At 40.7% G+C, this 12289-nt stretch overlaps 1 long non-coding RNA gene across 1 annotated transcript; it reads right to left on the bottom strand.

Annotated features, from left to right (window-relative positions):
- Nucleotides 1–3978: 3978 nt before the first annotated feature.
- LOC119000305 (uncharacterized) lies at nt 3979–10831 on the bottom strand. The gene is made up of 3 exons (XR_005069287.1): nt 10596–10831; nt 4928–5040; nt 3979–4184 (listed from the first exon to the last, which is right to left on the bottom strand). It is a non-coding gene; the product is annotated as an uncharacterized LOC119000305 (long non-coding RNA).
- Between the last annotated feature and the right edge of the window lie 1458 nt (nt 10832–12289).

Below are 12289 nucleotides of genomic sequence, written 5' to 3'. Positions count from 1 at the left end.
TTAATTCTTTTGGATATATACCTAGAAGCAGAATTGCTAGATCTTATGGTAATTCTATTTTTAAGTTTTTGAGGATCCACCATACACTTTCACATAAATGGCTGCAGCATTTTACATTCCCACCAACAGCACACATCCTTTCCAACATGTGTTGTTATATTGTGCATATGCTCTGATTTTCTAAGTTGTTATTTACAAGCCGTTTAAAGTGTAGAACCAATGGCCCCCCACATTTTATCCCCCATTTATTCATTCTTATAACATAAACATTTTGCTAAGTTAAGTAATCAGGTATTGGGCAGAGTCCATTGATTTATAAACTTTAAGCGGTCATATCCTATCTTTCAGTAGACCAGCCAACTGGTTTGTGTATGTGGTGTTGCCTATTGTGTAGCTACAGGAACTTCTCTGCAACCTTCCCAACCAGGGCAGACTATCATCAGCTTGGTTGTCAATGTCAGAAAGGTGGACGAGAGGTAGCCTCTGGGTCCTCTCAGTTCCATGCTACTATAATTAGATTTAATGTGCTGTTGTAAGCACATTGGATGGTAATGTACTCAATTTCCCTGAAGAGACTACTCTTTAATAAAATGCTCTTTCAATGATAAGTTCTTAATTATTCAAGCAGAAACTTAGAAATACTCTAATAAGTAAGAGTATGAGCATGTCTAAATAATATCTGTGGTTCATAATATTCCATAAAAAGGATATTTAGTAGTTAAGCATTCCTCTAGTAAGTTGTCATTTTTGTTTTACTTTGATTTTGACCATTCTCTAGATATATATATATTTTAAATTAGGCATTTGCTTTTGCTAGGAGTTCATTTTGGCTAGGAATTCCAAAGATCAAAGTATTGTTTCTTATAAAATGATAGGTTCTGGGCAGGTGAGAGGGTGGGGACTGGATGAAAGAAGGTGAAGGGAGTAGCCAAAGAACATGTATGTATGACCCATGGACCAGACAACAGTGAGGGGATTGCCTGTGTGTGTGTGTGGCGGGGGGGGGGGAGGGGGGGCTAGGTGAAGGAAGCAAAGGGGGAAAAATTGGGACAACTGTAATAGCACATGCAATAAAATATAATTTAAAAAATTATAGGCATCAGTGAAAAACAGAAGAGAGGCTTAGAAATGTAATGCCACATACAAAAATTAAACAGCTTGCTTAGATTTATAAACTAGCATGTTGGTTTCTGTTGGCATTTAGCACCTATCACCTATTAAGCGAAATGAGCTCTCCTTCCAGATAAATGTATGCATTATCTACTTTACTGGCAAAAACATTTCCTAAATTCTTGCAGAGGGGAATTTTATAAGATGTAAAGAAATGGCTACTGCCTCAAGTCCTGAAGCTGATGGAAAACGATAGCAGTGTTAAATCGCTGACTGCAACCGGGTCTCCTTTTCCACCCTCCCCGCCCCCAGCTCACTGTTGAAGCCCTTAACAGCCATGCGTGTTCCTTCTCCTTCCCCCGCTCAGTTCCTGTCTCTGAAATGTGTGCTTACGTCTGATGGCGAGGATCTCTGATCAGATGGCCAAGTTATTTCATATAGGGTTATGACTCAGTTATTATAATGTTTCCTTTTAATTTTAATGTCCTCCTTGGCCATGTGAAAGACCTTCCCCCTCTAATGTTTTTGTGGTCTAGAAAATTGATTGTTCAATATTATGCTTACAGGAGTGGCAGGAAGGGGAAGACGATAATTACCTGTTTGGTTAAGAAGTAATCTGATCTTTGCAATGATTCATATGTTTTTTAAGTCTGCAAAATAACTGATGCCAAGATAACTATTTGAGTACATTAACTATAGGACAATTGATGGTCCATCATTCATTCTTTTCACTCTATTGGTTGCTGTCATCATTTATTAATGTGAGTTTTAGGTTTTGACAATGTAGACACTATTTCTCTGACTAGCTCACCTATTTCTAAATCATCTTTGCACCAATTTCAGCTAATAATAGTCCTATCCAAGAATTTCATCAACACTTGTTAGGTGAATGACTTGATCCATTGGCTATAATCTCAAACATTTTGAAAAGAACATAAAAATATCTTTTACCACCTGCCTCACCTGCAGAGTATGATATTACAATATCACCACAGCTAACCATTTCTCATTTGAACAGCATGATATACTTGGCAAAACACCCTATGTACAATGTCTTTTTGTGATATCAAAACCAGTCTGTTATGGACACAGCCTTTTGTTTTTGTCCAGCAAACAGTTCTTCAATACTTAGTATGTGAAAAAAATATATAGCAGGTCTCCAGATAACATGGTTTTGTTATAATGGTGATGAGATGTCATAGGAACTTCAACTTAACTCTTGTTTTTATCAATTAGCCTGTGGCAAATTAGTTTTGTTTTACCTTGTTTTGCGCGAAGTCACAGAATCTATTGGTGACATTGAGTGAGGACTTGCTGGACTTCCTTTTGCCGCCTGAACATTTAGTAAGCAACTCAACATTTAATGTCCTAAGCCGAGATCCTGATGTTTCCAATGAACCTGCTCCAACCACATGTCAGATGGTGGCTCCTCCAAACACCCAGATGCTCAGACCAAAACTTTTGAATCAATTTTGACTTCTCTTTTTCTCGCATTCCACACCCCTTCTTCCTGAAAATCATTTTGGCTGTACCTTCAAATATATCCAGAGTCCAACCATTTCTCACCCTGCTGTCTTTTCAGACACGTCTCTGGTTTGGTCGATGTGATAACCTCCTAACTAGTCTCTGCTTCAGCCCTGATGTACTGCCAAACTCTAGATAACTGGATGGGAAAAATAAAAGTGTTTTTCAGTATCTAAGGCTGAACCATTCTATACAACAGCCTCTAACCACAAGTGGCTACTGAGCACTTCAAATGGGGCTCATCTGAGCTGAGATGAGCTGTACATACGATGTACATACTAGACCCTCAAATTTAGTACCAAAAATGTATGTCTCGTAAGTGATTTCTTTGTACTGGTTATATGTTAAAATGACAATATTTTAGGTACAATGGGTTAAACAGATTATATCTTTTAAATTAAGCTTAGTTTTTTGAATACTTTTTGAAATGAGTCTACTAGAAGAGATTAAATTACATTATGTGGCTTGTGTTGTATTCCCACCCGAAGTGCTACTGTAGACTCTGCACGTTAATGACAGGGGGTCGTGAGATTTCACACCCTTAGGGACGTGACAAGCATAAAGCAGGGGCCATACAAGCTTAGAACACAGTTTGTTTGATGGCTAGATTTAATTTTTCACATTTGTCGACCTAGTATTCTTTTTGAGAAAATAAAAGGTTTAATTCAAAGTGAGTCCTACCTTTAGAAATAAACTTTCTACAGGTTGAGATGAAAACAGCACACGAATGTTTACAACAGTTTAAGGAAATGTAGGCATTTGCAACTTTACTGACAAAGGAAGGGATTTAATATGAACTTTGTAGACTATATAAAAATATCCAAGGGATATGAAAAGCACCCAGGGGCAAACAGGTTTTTGGAAAGATAAAAGATTTTTAATGTCAGCTCTTTCCATTTTACCCCTAACTTTGCTTTTTTAATCTATTTTTTTTTTAATTTAGGGCTTGGAAAACAGAAAAGAGGCCAAAAGGTACCCCTAGCAATGTCAAGGAGGGTCGTACAAGAGCTGTTGCGTAGGGACCTGTGGTTTTGGGGCAAGAATAACAGAAAGGGCCTCTCGGGCTCTGTTCACCATAAAGTTGACAAACCAGCAGCTGAAAGGTGGTTTGCGGCCATTGCAGGCCCCAGGGCTGCCATTTGAGCGCTCTCTGCTTGTGTCCTGCTCTCAAGAGGACCCAGCACTTTACTGTGGTTTTCACCACATTTTTTTTAAAAAGCCATTTCCCTAAGAAACTTCCACTTGTTATTCCATTGTGGTAACTGATTCCAGGTGCCTGGAAGAAGGTGACTCGGGAGACAGGGTAATGGAGGAAGAAAAAATTGTAGCAGAGTACCTTACCTTCTGCTCAGTAGATGTCCCATGGACATAGTGGAGAGCTCCTAGGCCTTGCAACATGCTCAAGCCTCTTTTTGCCATATTTTATCCAGGAACTCTCTTGTACAGTGAGGACCAGGCTGCCTGCAACCAAGGTAAGGCCCGAAGTATTGATCGTCAGCGTTCACTCAACGGATCCGAAGTAGTTCAGCATTCCTAAGCAGATAGATGTGCTGAAACAAAGAAAGAACAGGGTCAGGACCCGGCCCTTTGCTGGCCACACTTAGAGAAAAGCTTATTGGGACCCTGGAGGCTGGCAGGTGAGTTCTACTAATTTCCTGGTAAAATCAGAACAAAGAACAAAGTGTAAAAATGTGTTGCTACTGGAATGGCAGGAAAGCCCCCTTTCTAGATGACCAAACATTTTGGATTGCTGAGACCGGACTGCCAGGCCCTCCACCTACTTGCAGCTCCCTGGTTCTTCCCCGGTGGCGCAGACCCCTCTCCTTAGGACAGGGTCCCTGCCTATCACCAAGCCCCGCCCCTTCACCCAGGCCCAGCAGTCTAGGGCCCTTAATGTAGCGGTACCTGTAGCAGGCAAGAAATGTAGAGTAAATAAATGCCTTTCACCTCAAAGTGGTCTGGAAAATTTATATACACCAAATTAATGTCATCTTATTTAATGTAAGGGAATTTGATAAAAGCCACTCTTTAAAAAACTCACTGAAGATAAAATGATTACTGTATATGTATACATATAAAAAGTAATTTCTCTTAGCAAATACTTGCATTAAAAATCGAGTCCTAAAGCAAAACATTAATTTAGCTGTTGGAACTGCTTTAACAGTCTTGTTTTTATTTCAGCTTCAAATATTTTTTGAGTTAACATATAACCTCTATATTAATCAGTCACTGAGTTTTCCCCTCTGTGTTTAAGCCATATCTGTGAGTCAACAATTAAATGATTGAATTTTACCCTGGGTCTTTTTTCCACTTGACGGGCTCTCCAGCCTGTTGACTGAGGCCTATTTGTGCTGGGTTATTTTCATTTTGTACCAACGAAAGGTTGTCTTTCTCCATATTTTCATTCTATCAAAAAAGTGGCATTAGTTAAATTACAAAAACTTTCACAATGTTATTAACAAATTCATAGTTGGGTCATCACAAAATTAAATCTCATGACCCAGGGAATATTTAGATGAACAAGTATTGTAGAAAAGCATCTTCATCCACTTCAACCTGACATGAAAATCTATTTCTAAAATAAATTAGAGGTCACCGTTTTACTATTATTTAGTTTTTGTTTTACAAAACTATTCACAGCTTTTAAATACAAGCCGCCTCCGTACCGCACCCACGCTTTTCCACGGTTCCGGTGAACTTTCATGACCAAGAAGAGTCAGTACACGCTTTTCTAGTAAATGTCTGAAACCTTGAACCTCTACTCTAGTGTTGCTCCAGGCTAGGACAGATAAGGGGATTCAACCCTTCTTTCTACTTTTCAGAGGTATGATCTAACACTTAAAGTCTTAATCCTACCTTAAGAATTTAAAGTCCTTAATCCATCTCACATTTGTAAGATGGCATGATAAATAGAGAATAAGTTGCTATTAAGAATGAAATGACAGGATGGATAAAAGCTTGGTGACTGGTACCTCATAGATGCTCAGTGCAGGCTAGTTCTCTCCTGGCGGTGGGTTACAGTAGTCAGTCAGCTCTGTAGGATCTATCACAGGTTCATGGTTTACACTTATTTCTAGACTCATCTTTCCTGTTGTGGAGAAGGATAAGGTCATACCCCCCGGGGACCCTAGGAAAAACTGAAAAGAAGGAGGAGGTACTGATGTATGGTTCTCCCCCTGGCCTTCTGGACAGCTACTCTTTGTCCTTGGGCGTATACCCCATTTCCATAAGCCATAGTCTTTCATACTGACACCGATCCCCAAGAGAACACCGAGTGGCAATGGCTAGTTGGAATGCCCCCTCTTTGGGTTACTTATACTCTAATTTCCAGTTCTTAAAATTCCAACAATGGTAGAAACTACTGGTTGTTTCCCAATATCCATTTTCCTCTTTTCCCACAGTAATGTAATATCTATCTTGGCATATGGCCACCCAGATGAAGATGACATGTCAAAGACTCTCTTGCAGCTAGGTGTGTAGCTATGTGACTAAGTTCTGAACAATGGGATGAACATGAAAATGCCACGTGGCATCTTCTGGGCAGTTCCCTGAAGTGGCGGCTTCCCCCCACCATTTTCCCTCTTCCTGCATAGAACAGGAATGTAGCAGCTAGAGCTCCATCTCAGACTGGGGGTTGATCTCAGGTATGGAAGTTACACTTGTTGGAGCTCCAGGATAGAGGGAGCATGGGTCCCTGAGGACTCCATGGAGCAGAGTTGTCACACCAGGTCTGTACTTCCTGTTCCTGGATGTTAACTTGAGGAAGCAAGAGAAATTTCCATCTCTTTTAATCCTGTTATTTTGTATCTAACTATGACCAACAGCCAAACCTAGTTTTAAACAATACAGCTGCCAATACTCTAAAGATAGACTACCAATCTTTATGACAGGCAGTTGGGGAGAAAATTTGGGGCAGGGATATTAGCAAGAGTAGGTGAGAGACAAAGTTGTCCAATCGGGTGTCATTAATTGGCTTCCCATTCTGCCTTCAGGCAGAAGGTCCTGTCTGTTTCAGGTTAGTGTACACATAGGTGTAGTTCCATGTAAGTGTCCCACAACCCTAGGACTGGGAAAGACCTTGGAAGGTGACGTGCCACACTCTGGTTCTTTAATACAGAAACACAAACTCATTTTCCCAAAATAAAGAGAATCTCTGTTATTTTTAAACAATGCATATGAAAGCACATACTCCATGAAGGGACTTAAATTTTGACAGTTGCTATTTGACCCATAATTTTGGGGGAGAGGCATTCTCGGGAAGCCCTTTGTGCCCTGGGCCTAGGTACTCTTTAGTTACAGCTCAGTGTTGCCCAATGTGACTCCACAGGGCCAGCTCAGAGCCACAGACTTTCTCTGACGGCATGGTGACTGTTTCAGCCGTCTCTAAAATTACCCAGAATTACACAGGAAGAACAGAAAATGACATCAGTTACAATGAAAGACCCTGGAAGGAAAGACTGAACAAACCACAAAAGTACTGCTGGGCCGGTATATTTCCAGGAAGAAAGGAAGGAGGCACGACAGGCGAGGGTGACCAAAGTCCAGTATCTTCTGGGTAAAGAGGGCCAACCACAGCCTCTTCACATATTTTGACAGTTCTGACATTGCCACTGATTGCAAATCTCATTTTCTTCTGGGAAATTAGCAGTGGCAATGGAGTGGGAGGAATAGCTAGGGGAAACGTAATTCTATTATGTATTCCCCATTCCTCCCCAAAAGGTCTCTACAGCTTGTGTATATCCACAGAATAAAAAGACTAGAAGGATATATACTGAGTGTTAACAATAGTGATGTTATATTTGGATGGTACAATAATGGGTGACTTTAATTTTGTTTCTTGAACTTTTGTATGTTTTGCAAATTCTCTATGGTAAATGCATGTCTCTATTGTCATAAAAAGTTTGTTTTTTTAAAATGTCCTATTAAATGTGTTGATGGAAACCAGGAAAATGGTGTATTGTGTTTCCCTGAACGTCTTGCAGGCTGGAGCTGCTGCACATGGCACCACTTCTGGGAGGTGCTCATTATACTGCACTCGTTATACTGCACTCGTTCTACCGCACTGTCTCTGGAGATGAGGGGGAGCATAACACAGACGGGGAAACAGCTGTCCCCTTCTCCTCCTTGGTGTGGCTGGTGAGAAAAAGCAAAAGAAGAGGCAGAGGACATAGTATTTCCTGCTACTTCACTGCTCCATAAAGTTAAAGCAACCAATTTAAACCATGTCTCTAGAAATACAATGGTCAATAGCACTATTTAATGTTTGTACATTAAATAAACATTTTAATAAACAGGTGTTTTCTTGGGGAATGACATTGGACAGAAATAACTTGATGTAACAGAATTACATGTTTGGAAGGATCCATTGCAAGGCTAGCTAGCCCATTTCTTCCTTGGTCAGGACTCAAATTATTTTAGTTTTTTTTCAAAAGAATATCCAAAAATGCAGTTCATTTGGATCAGAATTCTCTCTTTCAAGTAACACATTATCATCAATAACAATTGTAAGAAAATTCAATAGTTTTATTTTTATCACAAAAACCCAGATCTTTAATTGAATCTGGAACTAGCACTGCAAATAAAGAAAAGAATGGCTAGCCTTTGATGCAAATGGTAAGTAACAGCCAATTCAAACAGTGATAGAAACATTGCAAACATTATTAATGGTTAGCAAAACATACAGTGTTAAAATGGATGTGGAAAAACAGGTTCTCTCATAAGTTGCTAGTTGGAGGAAAATGGTATACCTCATTGATGGGATCTATGAAGAATCTTGAATGTGCACATTCTGTGAATCAGCAAATCCATTTATAAATATTTGCTCTAACGAAACACATGTACGCATAAGGAGGCACGCACAAGGAAGTTTAGTAGGTAGGGTTTCAAATGGGGGAGAAATAGCAACAAGTATTCACAGGGGGCTGGCTATGCAACCTGTAGTATACGGTAAAATATAATGCAGCCTTGAAAGCAAACAGTAGAGACAGCTCTCTAAGGCATACCGTTGGGTGAAAAAAGCAAGTTGCAGAAAAATATCCTTAGGGCAGTGGCTTTCAACAGTGTGTTATGGCACACTGGAGCGCTGCAAGAATTTTTAAAACATGCAATACCTGACTATTTAAAACATGCAGTACCTGACTATTTCAAAAAGGGGAATTTTAAAAACATGGGCATTGACCTCTTTTCCCTTAGATTGTCAAATTAAACAATGACAACAGCCAATACAACAATAGCTGTCTAGAGTGAATGAATCAAAATTCTGCCTATTTTTGTCAGATCTGCAGAATTTTTTGGTGTGCCAAAAGATGAAAAAGTTTGAAAATCACTGCCACAGGGTATGACAGATTGTTAACCTAGAGAACTGAATTATACTATTTGTATTTTCATGGGGACACAAGTATGGATGTAAGTGCATTGAAAAGGCTTGAAGTAATAATAGTGTCGACCTCTGAGGAAGTGGAGTGGGGACCAGCATTAGAGTCCCCATTGAAGTGTTGACTTTTCAGTGATGGTCCAATTTTTTTAAGAAGAGAAGAATTATTTTACATTCATTTACTACTTCTGTAGTTTAAAATTAATATTTAAAAAACTTCTTAAAGAAAAAAATAGTAACTCTGCAGGGGAGAAGCTGGTAACCACGTGACCAAGATCAACACCCCCAGCAGCAACTCATGCTGATAGCATCTGTCCCGCAATGATGTGACGAGAAGGTCACTTCATCTCTAGGATGTTCTTCCCCTAAACCTATAACCTCAGTGTAACCAGGAGAAAAACATCAGACAAGTTCACATGAGGAGCCATTCTACAGGTGGCCTGGCCAGTTCTCCTGAAGAAAGCTAAGGTCATGATACTCAAGGAAAGACTGAGACACTGGCTCAGACCTGAGGATCCTGGGGAGATACGGCAGTTGAATGCAATGTGGTCCCTGGCGGGGGATCCTGGAGCACAAACAGGACACTAATGGGAAAACCAGCAAATTGCAAATAGAGTCTAGTTTAGTTAACAGTAACGTACCAATGTTGGTTCCTTAGCTGTGATACATGTGCCACAGAAATAAAAGACGTTAATCATAGGAGAAAGTGGGTCAAGGACTCCCTGCGAACTCTTTGTATTGTCTTTGTAACTTTTCTTTAAATCTAAAACTATCCCCCCAAAAAATGTTTATTTATTTTTAAAAACCCTCTAAAGAAAGGTTATTGGTGAACAGTATCCACTGAGAATCGATCAGAAAGTGTCCTGAAGTGGCATTCCAAATAGTGCCTGCTTCCTCTCCCGTGGAACACAGAACTGTCAAAACAGACAGTTCTGTGAGGTTTGCTGTCCTTCACACAGAAGTCCCTTAAGAAAGTTCGTTTTCATGGGAGATTGGTTGTCACTTGCCACTTTCAGGATCAAGCTGCTCCCCAGCACACTGATCCTAAAATTCATACTTGACTGCTACGTGCTTGCAAAATAGTAACAGGGTTATAAAATTCATCCCCACATTCTCGTGACTTCTCCCAGCTGCCACCTTTTACTGAATCTTAATCTCACGGGACTGGTATTCAACATTCAGAATGGCAACATGCCACCATTGTTACTGTTAAAGTGAGTCTTTTAAAAAATATTTTATTTATTAATTTTTAGAGAGAAGGGAAAGGAGGGAGAAAGATAGAGAAACATGGATGTGTGAGAGAAACATTGATCAGTTGCCCCTCTCACACTCCCAAATGGGGACCTGGCCTATAACCCAAGCATGTGCTCTGACCAGGAATCGAACCAGCAAACTTTTGGTTCACAGGCCAGCGCTCAATCCACTGAGCCACACCAGCCAGGGTTGTAAACCGACTCTTAACTAAAGTGGAAGAAATACTTGAGGAGGTCACCAACTCATATCCACAGGAAAATGTGAAGGAAAGTGAAAAACTATAGGTTACTGTCTTAGAATTTCCTTTCTTAAACTCTGTGATATTTTCTGTTACCTGTTGGGAAAACTCTTCTTCAGCCTGTTTGCCTGGGTGACTCCTTCTCATTCATCAAATTCCAACTCAGATGCCCTTGACTCTGGAAGGTCTTGGCCAATCTCTCTGTCATAAGTGCTCTTCTCAGTCCCATTGCCTTCTACTCCTGTGGATTTCTTCACGGCACCCACAGTTAGAGATGTAGATTTACTTCTTTATTCACTCATTTATTATGTGTTTCATTTCCTGAGTCCAGCACAATTCCTGGCACAAATGCAGCATTATGTAATAATCACTGGGTGAATGAATGAATGAATGAATGAGAAACTGGGGAAAAACATGCATGATACTAGTGTGGAGGGTGATTTGTGTGTGTATGTTATGTCTCCCTCATGCTCCCCCTCTAGAATCTATACGTATCCTAAGTCTCCTTAGGGTCTCTTTACCATGGACCAACTTGAAAATACAGTGCTCACATTCTTCTCTCTTTGCTCAATTCCAAGAACAACTTTTATAAGTCAGTAAATAGCCAAAGGAAGTGGTTTTCTTTCTTTGCTTTCTTTCTCCCTTCAACATTTGGGCAACTGCATTAAAAACAGACTTTAGCAAAAGCACAGACTAAATTTTATCAGTAAAATTCCATCTTCTGTGCAAATGGAGGCAAGCAGTAGCAGAGAACCGGAAGTTTTCCCTAGTGTGTGGCTGGGCTCCTCACACTTGCTCTAACTTAGCGCTTTCTGCCTCTCAGTGCTTACCCGAGCCATCACCTCCTGCTCTCACTGTGTGCCTTATGCCTGCTTGTCACTGACACAGCAGTCCCACAGAGGTAACCTCCTTTGTCCCCTCAATACTCCCAGGCACTACTGCAACTCTGAGCCCTGCTGGTCCAACCACAGCCATGATTTCCAACATAAAGCTCTCCATCTCTGACTCCTTCTTCCTCTGCCTCCTACCTCTTCCTCACTCATTAGGCACCTCCCTTTACCCCCATGTAGCCACCAGGAATTTAATTCTCCCTATTCTCTCAGCCAAGGAGGAAAACAGATTTGTGGTGATGGCCCTCAGATGTGAATACCAGAGCTTCCCAGATAAGAGATTATGTCAGCATCAAGAAACAGACTGTCCCAGATACTAGGAGCAGAGGTCCTGTTCAGAGTTCCCTGGGCTGGCTCTGCTTTTGCCCATCCCCCTCACTCACTACTCCCAACTCCCAACCCTCTTTCCTCTCAGTTTGGTTCAAGAAGCAGAAAAGCCATGTGTTTTTAAATGTCTCCTTGTTAAAACATAAAATGTCTTCCTGAATGGAGACATATTCCATATTGTAAAGTTACAATAGGTTGGGAGAAATCTGGCTATTTTCTTCACTCTTATGGGACGCTAGCCGAGGAGAGTGTCACTGGCAGGTACGCTGTCAGGGCATTCCAGGTCCAGGGAGCTCCATGCTGCGACATGGGGCATCTGCTCCCTATCTGTGTGCTCAACTCATCTTTTATTAGCTTTTCTAGATATTTGTCTAAACAGAAAAGTTGTAGAAATTATGGCATGTGTGCGTGTGTGCACATACACCTGTGCATTTGCTTGCAGACAATCTGGAACTTGCTAGACCCACGTCAGGTTACTCTTTTCCTTCATAGCCAACCTAGGATGGTGGATCATGACAGCGCTGCTCGTTCTAGAATTCTACTTCTAAACTTCTCCACACCCTTGACTTTATG

Source organism: Sturnira hondurensis, unplaced genomic scaffold (genome assembly GCF_014824575.4).
Source record: "Sturnira hondurensis isolate 20B ecotype Veracruz unplaced genomic scaffold, ASM1482457v3 Scaffold0015596, whole genome shotgun sequence".
In the NCBI taxonomy this organism is placed as follows: domain Eukaryota; kingdom Metazoa; phylum Chordata; class Mammalia; order Chiroptera; family Phyllostomidae; genus Sturnira; species Sturnira hondurensis.
This window is presented reverse-complemented; position numbering and strand designations above follow the sequence as displayed.